This window comes from Anarhichas minor, unplaced genomic scaffold, assembly GCF_050575085.1.
Source record: "Anarhichas minor isolate MPS153535 unplaced genomic scaffold, ASM5057508v1 ptg000032l, whole genome shotgun sequence".
Taxonomy (NCBI): domain Eukaryota; kingdom Metazoa; phylum Chordata; class Actinopteri; order Perciformes; family Anarhichadidae; genus Anarhichas; species Anarhichas minor.
In genome coordinates, this window is record NW_027466478.1 from 1,983,912 (window position 1) to 1,997,456 (window position 13,545).

A 13,545-nucleotide genomic window follows, 5' to 3' on the forward strand; every position below is an offset into this window, starting at 1 on the left:
CGTTTATTTCCATGTGTCTGCACATGTTTGACAACATGTATACGGCTTATATAAGGTATTTGTCTCCATACATATCACCAGACACCTCACCAGCCTCATGTCCCTAAACAAATAAATATTTATATTTCTTACACCTGTTACCATTTTTAGTATTTGTCATTTTAAAACATTAACTGTGTTTAGAAAATAGCTCATCCATATGTTTAAAACATTACCACATAGATCAACATATTGTAACATACCTACATTTATGAGAAAGGACATGGAGTAGAATGGTCATCTCTTGTGCATGCTCTCTCTAAAGACAGCATCACATAATGCTAGCTTATTAGCTAGCAATGAAACACAAAACAAATGGTTAATTTAACAAAAACATGGCAAATTTAATCCAAAACAATTAATATCAAACTAAACAAAGCCAGCTCAACTTTTATGTGCTCTTAGTTAACATTATTTTGCCCACAGACATGTTACCAAGTGGCAGATCCTCTGTTGGATTACCTATAATCCTTTGCTAATGCTAAATGCAGAAACCAATTTACAACAGCAGGTGGCGTAGTTATTTAGAGGGATTTAAGTTCAATACCTTCAACTATATGACACACACCTGTTTTTAAGTCTAAACAGCCTGAGTGCTCAGAAAGCCACAGATAACAAGTGCCCATGAGCACTAATGTTGGTTTGTCAGAAGGGAATATGGCTTTATTGTCACTGCTGTCCAATCACACGACACCTTCCCCAAAACACATGCCTGAGAGACAGACAGCCATCATTAGTCTCTGTCTCCCACGGTGCTATCTGCCAGTGCTCTCTTATTTTTAGCTGTCCCCGAATAGAACACAGGGTAGCAGTTGGAGGGATCCATTCTGTTGCCAGAAGGTCTCAGGTTCCATCTCACAAATGACAGCTATCAGTGTGTGTTGAATTGTCCTGAACAACACACTAAAACCAGACTGACTCATTTTGAACATTCACTTACTTACAGTAACAGAACAGTTAATCAAGATTTAATTCATTTGGTTAACGTGAAACAATAATACACACTAGAAAATTCCTAAAGAAATTTTGACAGTGTAGCTTCTACTGCCCGAAGAAATCGCAATATATACACACGGCAATGTTACCGGTAGTGTCATTCAGGTTCAATTGAGATAGCGCTACTCTCTTTTCTGCATTTTAGATTCATACTCTTGGATTGAATCTTGTATTTGTGGGGCTTTTATTTTGAAAGGGTGGGACTGGGTGGGTGAGAGGAGACAGAATCATAATGTTTGACACTAAAATGAGAGGCTTCATCACAAGCATTCCAGTTAGAATTCATTCTGTGGGGCTTTTAATTTGAAATGGTGGGAGGGTGGGGTTGGGGAAGAGTCCTCTAAAAATATCTAAGACCTGAATGACTGTATGGTAGAGAGAGACACAGAGAGAGAGACAGAGACAGAGTGGGAGAGTGAGACAGGCAGACAGACAGTGAGCCACGCACCTGGTGTTAGAGGCAGACTGATTAAGAAACGTTGCAGTAATCAGTGATTTTGAACAAAACCCCTGCCTCTTTTTAACAAATTAGCAGGAGTCTGAGTGCCAAAATATGGATACCGTGAGAAAGATAAGACTCTGCCAAACGCGCTGATGTGTTTTTTATGTTTGTGGTCTTAAAAATGTGAGCTCCAGAGCAATAGACAAAACTGGTACCGTCTGCGTTCTTTGAGAAATTAGTGGTGAGATTTAACATGGAGTCTAATGGAGCAGTTGGTTGGAGTTCATGTCGCTCTGCGGCTCTTTGAGCCAAATGTGTAAGTCCGTTGGATTCCACAGACACTTTACTGGGACCAGCACAACATTTCCAAGCTTTTTAGCCAAAATGGTGTGTAAAGAGTAACAATTGTGGGAGCTGGAGCAATTTGTTTGGAAAAATCACAGAAGATTTTCCTGCTCTGCTCCACTCCACAATTTTTCCTGAAACTTAATCTGTGACTTCATGAAAACTGTGCTAGCTATCAAAATGTCCATTTGGCTCAATAAAGTGCAGGGTTCTGTCTACGTTTTAAACTTTGAATCATGTTTCTATGTTAAAGTATGGCTAGTCAATATGGGCCCAAAGTTAAGTGTTTTTTTTGCTCTCTTCACGCCGGAACCCCATTCAAGTGAATTTTTGCATTTTGCTCCGTTTTTGGGGATTTTCGGTAAAACCGCTTGGCAAATCTCTCCGATAGATAGCACACTATTCCCGATCAGGCCGCACGTTTTGATGTATTTTTCACGCTGCTGTTGGCAACGCTGTGTGAGGAGAAGTGTGCCAAACTTTTGGATAAACCTGATTATTATTATTATGAAGCCCGATTGATAATATACAGTGTGGCTTTGTGGCACGAGGCAGTAAAACTGCCTGTGCCAAAGCACTTTCAACATCACCAGGTAACCAAAATTACCTGGCCCAGATCCGGCATAAGCTCGGCACGCCGGAAGAAACTCGTCGGGCAGAGTCCGGTTTCCGACTCGGCTGAGACTCGGGATGAATGACGCCCCAGAGTCGGGCCGAATACACTGGCCCGATTCCGGGTGCTGACACTGCCGTCACTGGGCCATAATCGAAAAGAACCAGGGCCAGCATCGGCCCGCCAGAAGAAACGCGTCGGGCTGAGTCCGGTTGCCGACTCGGGATGAATGATGCCGCAGAATCGGGCCGAATAATGTTAAGTGAAAACCATTAGCCAAATAAATAAAGGTACATCTCATATTCATATTTATTCTTTGCAAGTTATTAAAATGAACATTTTGCATTTTGGTCGTTTTTGCAACCAGAGGGGACACAAGCAGTCCAACGAATGCTAAATAAGCACTGTAAGAAATGTACCGTGAAATTCAGTTATTAACTGGCAGCTATTGACTAGTAACTTACTGTAAACCCAAGTCACAGTAATTGTTACCATGCATTGTATTTTTTAATACAGTAGCAGTGTTTTGATTGTGAAATCAAACAAAGTAATTAAAGTATTTACTGTATTTTTGGTTAGTGTTATAACCATAATATAAATAACTAATCTCCAAGTAGTGTAATTGTTTTGACGGTTATAGTGTTTAAACTGTAAAATAAAACACAGTAATATCAAAGTACTATTTATTTTTTACGGTAATACTGTTTTAGCTGTAAAATATAAAATTGAATGTTGTATTTTTAAGTTACAGTATCTTAATACCGTGCTGGTAATTTACAGTATTTATAGTAATTACCAGTATTCTGCTGTTAAAATAAAATATCACTGTATTTTAAAATACGCACATTTTTAAGCTTCAACAATAACTGCAGGGAGACAGCAAACAATACATTTTTAACAATTTATTCTTAGTTGTTGAACAGTAGCAAGGATAACGTTATTCCTGTGCTTGTGAGTATACCGTGGCTTCAACAAACATAATGCACTAGGAATTTTGTTTTCTTTTGATAACCCAATGACTATTATCTTCTGTCTTCTGAAATGTGCATAACTGACAAGCAGCTGTAATCTCTAAACATTTACAATATTAGCATTCACAAAACGATGGATATTAATATCCAAAAACATGAATATTGCAATATTTGAAACCGTGGCGATAACAAATCAACACAAAAATATGAGGCCTTTTCTTCTGCCAATTTTAATGTTAACATGTACTCTACAGGAGGAATTTGAGGTAGACAGCTTAAAAAGTGTTTACATCTCCATGAAAACCTTAATGCTAACTGCAAAAACAGTGTACTATACACATTAGTATACAGTACAGTTCATACTTAACAATTGGTATATTTTATGGAAATTGGACCAAGCATATGTATCCGTAACAGTTCCCTTTAAAACTTATAGTAATGATAGTAACATCTTAATAATACCGTTTCCCTTTACATACAAAGAGAGCTCACCCTGTTCCACGGACGAACTGAGATGACTTCACTGAGCGGTGGTCTGTGGCTCCTTGTTTCTTAGTGAGTCCATCACTATTCAGTCCATCAGCTCCACAGTGCAAAATGAATAGCAGATCCCTGAAAAAACAACAAAAACAATAGCAAATAAGAATTTAACTTCATTTGTGTGGATGAAGACCAGGGATTAAGGCATATTGTTTGACCTGTGGGAGATCAATGTCCCACATATATCTTTAGTGGTGTGAAGGCAATCTGGCATTCATGGGGTGGAGTCACCAGTGTGGGTACAGGCTTATCATCTTTTATTTTCTTTCTTAACTCCATAAGCAGGATAGGAAACATACTTTATGAATAAAATGCAACACTGTGGTGTTGCAGATGAGCATGAAATAACTGTAACTGTTTCCGAGAATTTAGACAGCCTATACAGTGGCACGTACACTTAGGTTACAGTCTGCCCTTTCCAGCAAACTGATGTCTGAACTGGAATATAAATAAGGTTCTGCTACCAGGCGAGCAAATGTAAATAACACGGGAAAAAAATTATTCAATGCAGACATTGATCTCTTGTTGTTGCTCCGTTGTTGAATGAGGAAGAGGGGAAAATGATATAGTTCACCGTAATTAACTATTGCTAATATCAATGTCCGTTCCAACCACATCTACTGGCATAACAACAGGAAGTCAGGGGTAAAGTAGTAAAGCCTGCATCTTGCTTGACTTGATTGGCTGCCTCTGTCAATTGTGACATTGACAAGAGGTGCGACTGCGCACCTGGTGCTGAAAAGTTGAGAATATTTTATCTAAGGAGTGCACGGCGTATGAAAGGAATGCAATGGTTTTGCAGGTGACGCGTTTTTGGTGTAGTCGGTGTGAAAATTGGATGTCTCTGTCTCCCTCCCCACACATCCGCAACCATGGAGTCATGTTCAACAGCAACCTCTCCTTTGAACACCACGTCAAACAAATCACCAGAACTGCCTTTTCCCACTTAAAAAACATAGCCCGTCTCCGCCCATCACTCTCCTCATCTGCTGCTGAAACTCTGATCCACACCTTCATCACCTCCAGAATCGACTACTGCAACAACATTCTTCACGGCACATCATCCAAAATCCTAAATAAACTCAATTACATCCAAAACTCTGCTGCTCACCTGCTCACCCACACCCGCTCCCGTGACCACATCACCCCTGTTCTCCAGAACCTCCACTGGCTCCCCGTCCCACAACGGATTGAATGCAAAGTCCTTCTCCTCACCCATAAAGCCCTCCATAATCAGGCCCCCTCCTACCTCACCGACCTGCTTCACCACCACACTCCATCCCGTCGGCTCCGCTCCTCTGATGCCAACCTCCTGTCCCTTCCACTCAGGACCAAGCACCGGACATGGGGCGACAGAGCCTTCTCCATATCTGCCCCCTCCCTCTGGAACTCTCTCCCCAAACAAATCCGAGACTGCACTGACCTTTCCATGTTCAAATCCCAAATCAAAACCCACCTTTTCAAAACTGCTTTTAATGTGTGACCATTATTGTGTATTTTATGTTTTTAGTGTTGCTTTTACATATGATGATTTTAATGTAAAGTGTCTTTGAGTACTATGAAAAGCGCTATATAAATAAAATGTATTATTATTATTATTATGTTTAGTAAAACTCACACTGTTGTGAGGAGGAACTCTGCTTTGTCTGTGTGCGTGCCTGTTCTCTCAATGTTTGCCAGTTCATCAGTTTTAAGTCATCTAAATATTTTAAGTTGAAGTCCGCTCAAACAGACACACACGGATAAAATAACACGGAACAAAAAAACAAGGCCGCAGCATCTTTAATCTGTAGAGCTAAAATCAGTAAACTCTGGTTACTGATATGCTTCATGTATATATGCAGATTTACAGTGCACTGCGGTGCGTTTATACGTGTTCCCCGATTACCCACAGAGTGGATGTTAACAGTTAGCGCAGATGGGTTCAATAGTATATGGCATCAGAAAAAGCCACATTCTGACAGATTAACTTCCAGCGTGCAATAGTAATAAAACTCAATTCAGAGTTTATGAGTGTTCTTTTACAGATTTGTCTAATTTTACTGTTGTTGGACAGAGTTAAACATATGTAATGGACACTTAGTGGTGGCAATGTTTGCGATTACTTACTTACATTCAATTGTTTGTTTTTACTGTTGCATGCTGGGAAATCTAGCAGCTACAATATAAACCTTTTAGTCTTACACAATAATCCATTCAATTCTATGCCATTAGACAATATACATTTGTATATATATATATATATATATATATATATTTTAATATGTATTCAAATGACTTCATAAAATCGGTCTAAATGATCAGATACAGTTCCTTTTTCCATGCTCATCTGCAACGAAAAGTGTAATCTTTTATTCACAAATTATTTCTGTTCTGTGTGGAGCAAGGTTGTAATAGTTTTTAGTTTTTTAATGAAGTATATAGTTTTTGTATTTAGTTGTTATAGTTTGTTTTTGTTAGGGCCAGGTATAATGTCTCTTCATATACTGTACATACAAAATACATGGTTAAAAAAACTGTATGAATGGCCATAATTTTGAAATCTTTTGATTTGGGAATCAACTTGTGTACTTTCAGAACCACAGTTAGAAGAAAACCAACCTGCAATTTCAACCCTACCCCAGCTGGTCAACATCAGACCTGAATAGATTGGTTAAATGTAATTTGTTCTACTGAATCATAATGTTGTTGTTCAATTTTTCAAGACTAGACTGCATGTGAAAAACAAGAGGGATTTATTGTGAAAGCAATTTGCAGCACAGCCCTATCCCGTAGAATGTCATGTCTGTTTCGTTTCTGTGGATCAGTGCCACAAGAGTTGATGGAAATTCCTGTCGTCTCCTTTTTTATCTGAAGTGATATATTAGCACTAAAAGTTTTACGTCCATTTTATATTATTTTTGTTGAATGCCAGATTGTGTTCATACCATTAATAGCCACATATTGGTCATTTTTTGTGACTAGAAGGGCAGAAAACAGCGACATCTACCATGCCTGCACACAGTTCAAAAATATCCCCAAGTCCTGCTATGAAGTTTGAAATTGACATTACATTGAGTATTTCTTCAGTGGAAATTAGTTCCATTGAAAACTGTGTAATGTGTGTTCTGGATATATTATTTAAAGTATCAAGGACACATTGAAAGCAGATTTAACATCAACATTATCTAAGGACTAATATTTCAAAACTTTGACAAATAAAAACCAAACCTTCATGGATAAATACCACAAGAGGGAACTCTTTAAAGGCCATGTTATTATAAGAGCCTCACCTCCATCTGGTTATTCTGCCAGTCAAATGCAGTGAAGTCCCTCATGAAGGATTTGACGCGTTGGTTCATATCTGATGTCTTGCGCTTTACTGGTCTTCCACTTTCCATTCTTTTCTTGACCACTGCACTGCATTTGCTGGAGTCTGGATTAACCCTGAAAAGCAACCCAATACAAATGAAAGTTAATATTTAGAACCACCAAGCTCATCAGTCTTTTCAGGGCATATGGTAATACAATGATCAAACTCTTTTTAGATAATAATTGGGCCAACTGTTTTTACAGCAAAATCAAATAGATGCTGATTGTAAGAAGTCCTATTCTTGTATTGTCCGCAAATGCCACCTAAATGCAAGTACGGTGATTTTTACCTGGTCAATGCTACAAGCAGACTTTAATGGAGAAATGCAGGTAATGCAAAGAAACGTGATGTACATAAGAATTTTTAACAATACCTTTGTATACGTTGTGGCTGCTTCCACCTGATACTCAAGGACAGGGCAGTTGTGAAATCTGGCATGGGAGGTAAATATGTGATTACCACACGGCCTTCTATGGACAGCATCCACCTGTTTGCAGATATATATACATACAATTAACATATGCTGTATATGATTTTAAAAGTTCAATCGTGGCAAGTGAGCATATTTGTTTAATCACTCTTATTATAAACTGCAAAACTTACAATCCGTGCCTCTCCACCAAGTCAGAGACGCAAACTTTGACGAGTTTCAGCCTGTTTTTTCTGTAAAAATGCCTTGAGTTTGGAGTTCCTCAAATATTTCAGGAACTTTCTTTTCGAGGAGAGGCCTCAATCCATCCTGTACATCCGGCTCCTTTATAGGCTTAAAAGAGAACTAAGAGCAAAGCCGCAGAAAGCAGAAATTTAGACTAATTTCCATGAGATTCTTTGGAACAAAATTTGACAAGATGTACACATAACCCCAAAAAATATAAATGAAAATGTACCTGAGTTAGACAGACTTCTCTTGCAACAGGTTGAAAATGGGAACTTGGAATCTGTCAAGGTTCCTTATCTGTACACTACTATCAACATCAGTAAACTCTTGGAAATCTGTGTTAAATTTTAAAATCCTTTCAAGGACAAATCCCAATTTGCTCGTCTTTTCTAGAAGTTGGTTTGTGCTTTGGACACTGTACATTTTTCTTTTCAATTCTTTACCATCTAACATCCCTAAATGTGGTTACGAGGACATTCACAGCCCTGAAGCTCTCCACATTGATTTTATATTCATGTGCAGAAAGGTCCTTCGCCCTATATAACGGGAGGGAAAGCCCTGCTACAAAGTCAACTGTGATTAAAAAACCTGTTCTAGTCCCTGTTCAAGCCAATTATAAACAGCTAGCTAATATTAGTTCCATGTAGGTTAATGGCACACTTAGTTTCTTTAACAAATCAAACACAGTTAACCCAAACTTTACATTTAATAACGTTACCGCTTAAGCACTTAACGATACTTACTTTTCCTCTGCCCCATCGCTAACACCTGTCTGCTCTAAGCGCATCTAACTCTCTCTATCGTACACCTCAACACGTAACGTAAAGATGACCTATCTCGGACGGCGCTAGCCGCTATTGGCCTATCTCGAACGATTCCGTCGTGGTGCACTTTCCGGTCATTTCGCTGTCATTTTCTTTTGCGATCGCCAAGTAATATTAATTCATACATATCAAAGAATCTACGTGTCAAATTTCATGAATATATATGGACGTTTACATGTCTAAATACTATAGGAAAGTGACTTATGAGAGAAAGCAGAAAGAACACTCGGGCGACGGTCTTTACTCTGAAACGTTGGCTCTGGTTTATGCTCTTATATGCTTGTTTGAGGAAAGGACATGCACGTATTACTTCTGGTGACTAGTTGTTCTCTCGAAAACCGATGTTGAATACACTTATTGTAAGTCGCTTTGGATAAAAGCGTCTGCTAAATGACTGTAATGTAATGTAATTTTCACCGTATTGCTAATATGAGTTAGCATATGAGTGTAGTTTGTAGCTAGCTTTACACTACTTTGTCTAGCCAATGAAAATATAGCATTGATGTGTGACATAATCTGTAGTCGAGGGGAGGGAGGCAGAAATGTTGTGTCTGAAAAAAAGTTGTGGCCCTGGGAAAAACGAACAAAGAATCGTAGCGCGAGTTAAAGGTAGGCAGTTGGTTGTTTGGTCTTAGCTCTGAAACATAGCAGCAGACATATGTCAAATTAAATGTTTTTCTTGTTTATCATAAGCCAGGCTACATCAAGTATATTAATGCACAATTATCTGATAAATGATGCAAATAATGTTGGTGTGTGTGTGTGTGTGTGTGTTTGAGAGTGAGAGAGACTGTCTGTACATTTCTTGAAAGCCAGCAGTGACTCTTATGATTAGAACTATTGTTTATGTAGATAAACCTCCAATATAATACAGTGCTATGTTATACAGTATATAAGGTTAAACAAAATGTATGTTTTTGACTCAAGTTTGGGACAGACGGATCGGTGCGGCTGCAGCAGTAAAGCAGGCGCTGCACCGGACCGTCTTGGTGAAGAGGGAGCTGAGCCGGAAGGCAAATCTCTCAATTTACCACTCGGTCTACGTTCCTACCCTCACCTATGGTCACGAACTCTGGGTCGTGACCAAAAGGACAAGGTCGTGGCTACAAGCGGCCGAAATGAGCTTCCTCCGTAGGGTGGCCGGGCTCAGCCGTAGAGATAGGGTAAGGAGCTCGGTCATCAGGAGGGAGCTTGGAGTCGAGCCGCTACTCCTTCACGTCGAAAGGAATAAGCTGAGGTGGTTCGGGCATCTAATTAGGATGCCTCCTGGACGCCTCCCACTGGAGGTTTTCCAGGCACGTCCAACTGGAAAGAGACCCCGGGGAAGACCCAGAACACGCTGGAGGGATTACATCTCCCAGCTGGCCTGGGAACGCCTCGGGATCCCCCAGAATGAGCTGGAACATGTTGCCGGTGAGAGGGAAGTCTGGGTCAGCCTGCTTGGCCTGTTGCCACCGCGACCCGACCCCGGATAAGCGGAGGAAAATGGATGGATGGATGACTCAAGTTTCTCTCTTGTGGTTTATGTTCCTGCCTGAAAAGATAGAGAACAGAGACAGAGAGAAGGAAGAGAAGAGAGGCAAAGGGAGACATCAAGAAGCAGAAAAAGAGTAGAAAGCAGACTTAAAGAAGCAGAAAAGAACAGAAACATCAGGAAACAGAAAAAGAGTAGAAAAGACAGGAAGAACCTTTAAAGTAAGAAAGGTAGGTAACAAGTGTCTGTGTGAGAGTTTTTTCCTTTACAGGAGGATCAAGAAAAAAAAAGATGGATATAGAAATTGTAAATCTGCAATGGTTTAAGGTAAATATATAGTTTCTTACTGTGTCAAAATGAATGTGTATTTGCAGATGCCAAACATCCGGCAAGTTCGGAAGAGGGAGATGAAGACGAGGAAGTGGACCCAGGAGGCCATGGCACAGGCCCTACAGTAGGTGAAAACAGGCAGGCTTTCTCTACGGCAGGCAGCCCAGCAGTTTGGGGTTCCGAAGTCCAGCCTGAGTGACCGAGTCAGTGGAAGGGTGTCCTCTGACTGTCTCTACGGTCAGAGGACTCTCCTCACCCCTGAAGATGAAGATTCCCTGGTGGAGTACTGTTTGTATTCTGCCAGTCACGGATTTCCACTGACGAAGCGTCAGGTCCTGGCCCACGCTCTGGCCATTTACAACCTCCGTCACCAGGAAGCACCTAGAACCGTGCTTGGCAAGACATGGTGGATAAACTTTAGAGAGCGGCAACACCATCGCCTTACTGCCCGGACCTCAGACATCATCGACCGTGGGAGGGCATCCTGCGCCAAGAGGGGGCCAATTGAGGAGTATTTCGGGCTCCTCAATTGGTTGAGCTAGAAACCCCGTCAGAGAAACCCCGTCAGATATATAACTGTGACGAGACGGGGTTTCAGCTGGACTCTACAAGGGTGCATAGACTGTCTCCCCTCTCTACGTGCTGCCGTCATGGATGGACATCAATACTACCTGGATCCAGAGCTGGTCCGGGCGGCACAGAGGGAGGGGGTCATTCTCCTGTGCCTGCCACCACATACGTCTCACATCCTTCAACCTCTGGATGTGAGTTTCTTCGGACCCTTGAAGGCAGATTTCTCTGGTGTTGCAGGAGATCTGTCGGCAGTGAGCCACTCCTTCTTAGTGTCCAAGAAGGAGTTTTCAAGGGTCCTAAGAGACTCCTACCAGAGGGTGAAGGATCGGAGACTGGTGGTGGCTGGGTTCAGGATGTGTGGCCTCTACCCTCTTGACCCAATGGCTATCGACTGGTCACGGGTCATGCCGTCCGGGCCGTGGCGTGGGGCCTCCTCACCACCTCCGCCAACCCCATGAGCATTTTCCTGGGCTGCGCCTGATGTTGCCCTTCCCTCCCAGCATCCCCTTTCCCCAGCCCCTATCCCCAATCCCCAGAACCAACCTCCACCTGCCCCTCCTCCTCCCAATCGCTACATCACCCATCCCCTGGTAACATCAGGCCGGCTAACAGTAGACCTGGCCCACCTCCTGGCTGAAATAAACTACAACCGCAACACCGGCAAGGTCAGGAGGAACATCACCAAGGCCAGGTTACTGACAGCTCAGGTGATGTCCGACGTCATCGTGGAGGCGGAGGACCGTGCTGCAAGGCGGGAGGCCCAAGCTCTGGCCAGAAGAGACAAAGAGCAGCAGCAGGAAGTGGCTGCCGGGCCGGTGGCACTGGTCCGGCAGCCACTTCTTCTACCCTGTCTGGCGGCTCTCGCCCCAGCCGCAGAAGACCAGTGTCCCTCGGGGCTACTACAGCCACCAGCTCCGGACTTTCCTTCGCCGGTCCCTCATCCCGCTCTGCCCCCTCTTGAGCCTCTCACGGTCCCTGGCTGCCTGCCAGCAGGACCACAACATCACCACTGAGCCTGCCTGCTGAGGAACACCGCCATCTACCCCTGTCTCCTGGTCAGCGCATACCTATTTTGCATTTGAATTCACGTATAAATCAGAATGTATTAACTATTGTGACGCATAAACATTATTATGAGTATGTATTTTAGTGGTGTAACAATAAAATATGGGTTAGGGTTAACCATAACCCTAACCCAGAATATGATTATTGTTTCTCTTAAATGATAAAACTCATCAAACACTCAGGAATGATGTAAAAAGTGTTTCGTCTCTCCAGCTCTCTCTGACTTTAATTGCTTTCATAATAAAAGTTATTGAGGGAAATATCAGATCATGAAAACACAAATCTTTTTAATAAATGAAGAAAGTTGTTTGTGGTCCTTTTGTTGTTCAGTCTACAATAAACATTTTTTTAAACCAGATGGTGAATCAGAAAACTAACCAAATATAAAACTAGAGTTTAATCTGATCTGTCTTCACTCTGGTATGAAACTCCAGTGATGTTTAGAAAAATCAGATCAGTCTGATCGGTTAATCACATAACTGATGAACAATGAGGGGGCGTGTCAACTGTTAAAACACTTCCTGGAAGGCTGTTCTCGTGCGTCCTCGCTCATGGCTCCTCAGAGATCCCTCACTCCTCAGAGCAGAAATACGAGCTTTGGGATGGCCGTGAATATGGAAAAGGCGGGACAACTTCCGGTTCAAGCAAGGAGTGAGGAAATGACAAATAAGAGACTTGGGATGTACCCATTAATGACTGGAGGGAGTTGATTCATTTAGGATGACATACAATGCTTATAAAAAGTATTCACCCCCCATGGATGTTTTCCCCTTTTGTTGCTTTTATACATGAAATCATGGTCAATATAATTTGGCTTTTTTGTCAAGAATTTGCAAAAAAAGCTTCTTTTATGTCAAAGTGAAAACAGATTTTTACAAACTAATGTCAATTAATTAAAAATATATAGTGTAAAATAAGTGTTTGCATAAATATTCACCCCTTTAAAGTGACTGACCTAACTCAACAGAAGTCCAGCTAGTTGATGCCAGCAGTGTCACAAGTAGTGAAATGGAGATGACCTGAGTGCAGTTGATGTGTGTCAAGTGATTGTAGTATAAAAACACCTGTGTGTGGGAGGTCCAGTATCTGGTTCATCAGTATTCCTGCTACAACTGTAACATGAAGACAAAATAACACTCCAAGCAACTCAGAGAAAAGATCATTGAAAAGTGCAAGTCAGGAGATGGCTACAAAAAGATTTCCAACTCACTGGACATCCCACAGAGTTCAGTTCAGTCCATCATTAAGAAATGGAAGGAGTATGGCACTTGTTTAAATCTCCTAGAGCTGGCGTCCTCACAAACTGAGTGACCGGGCAAGAAG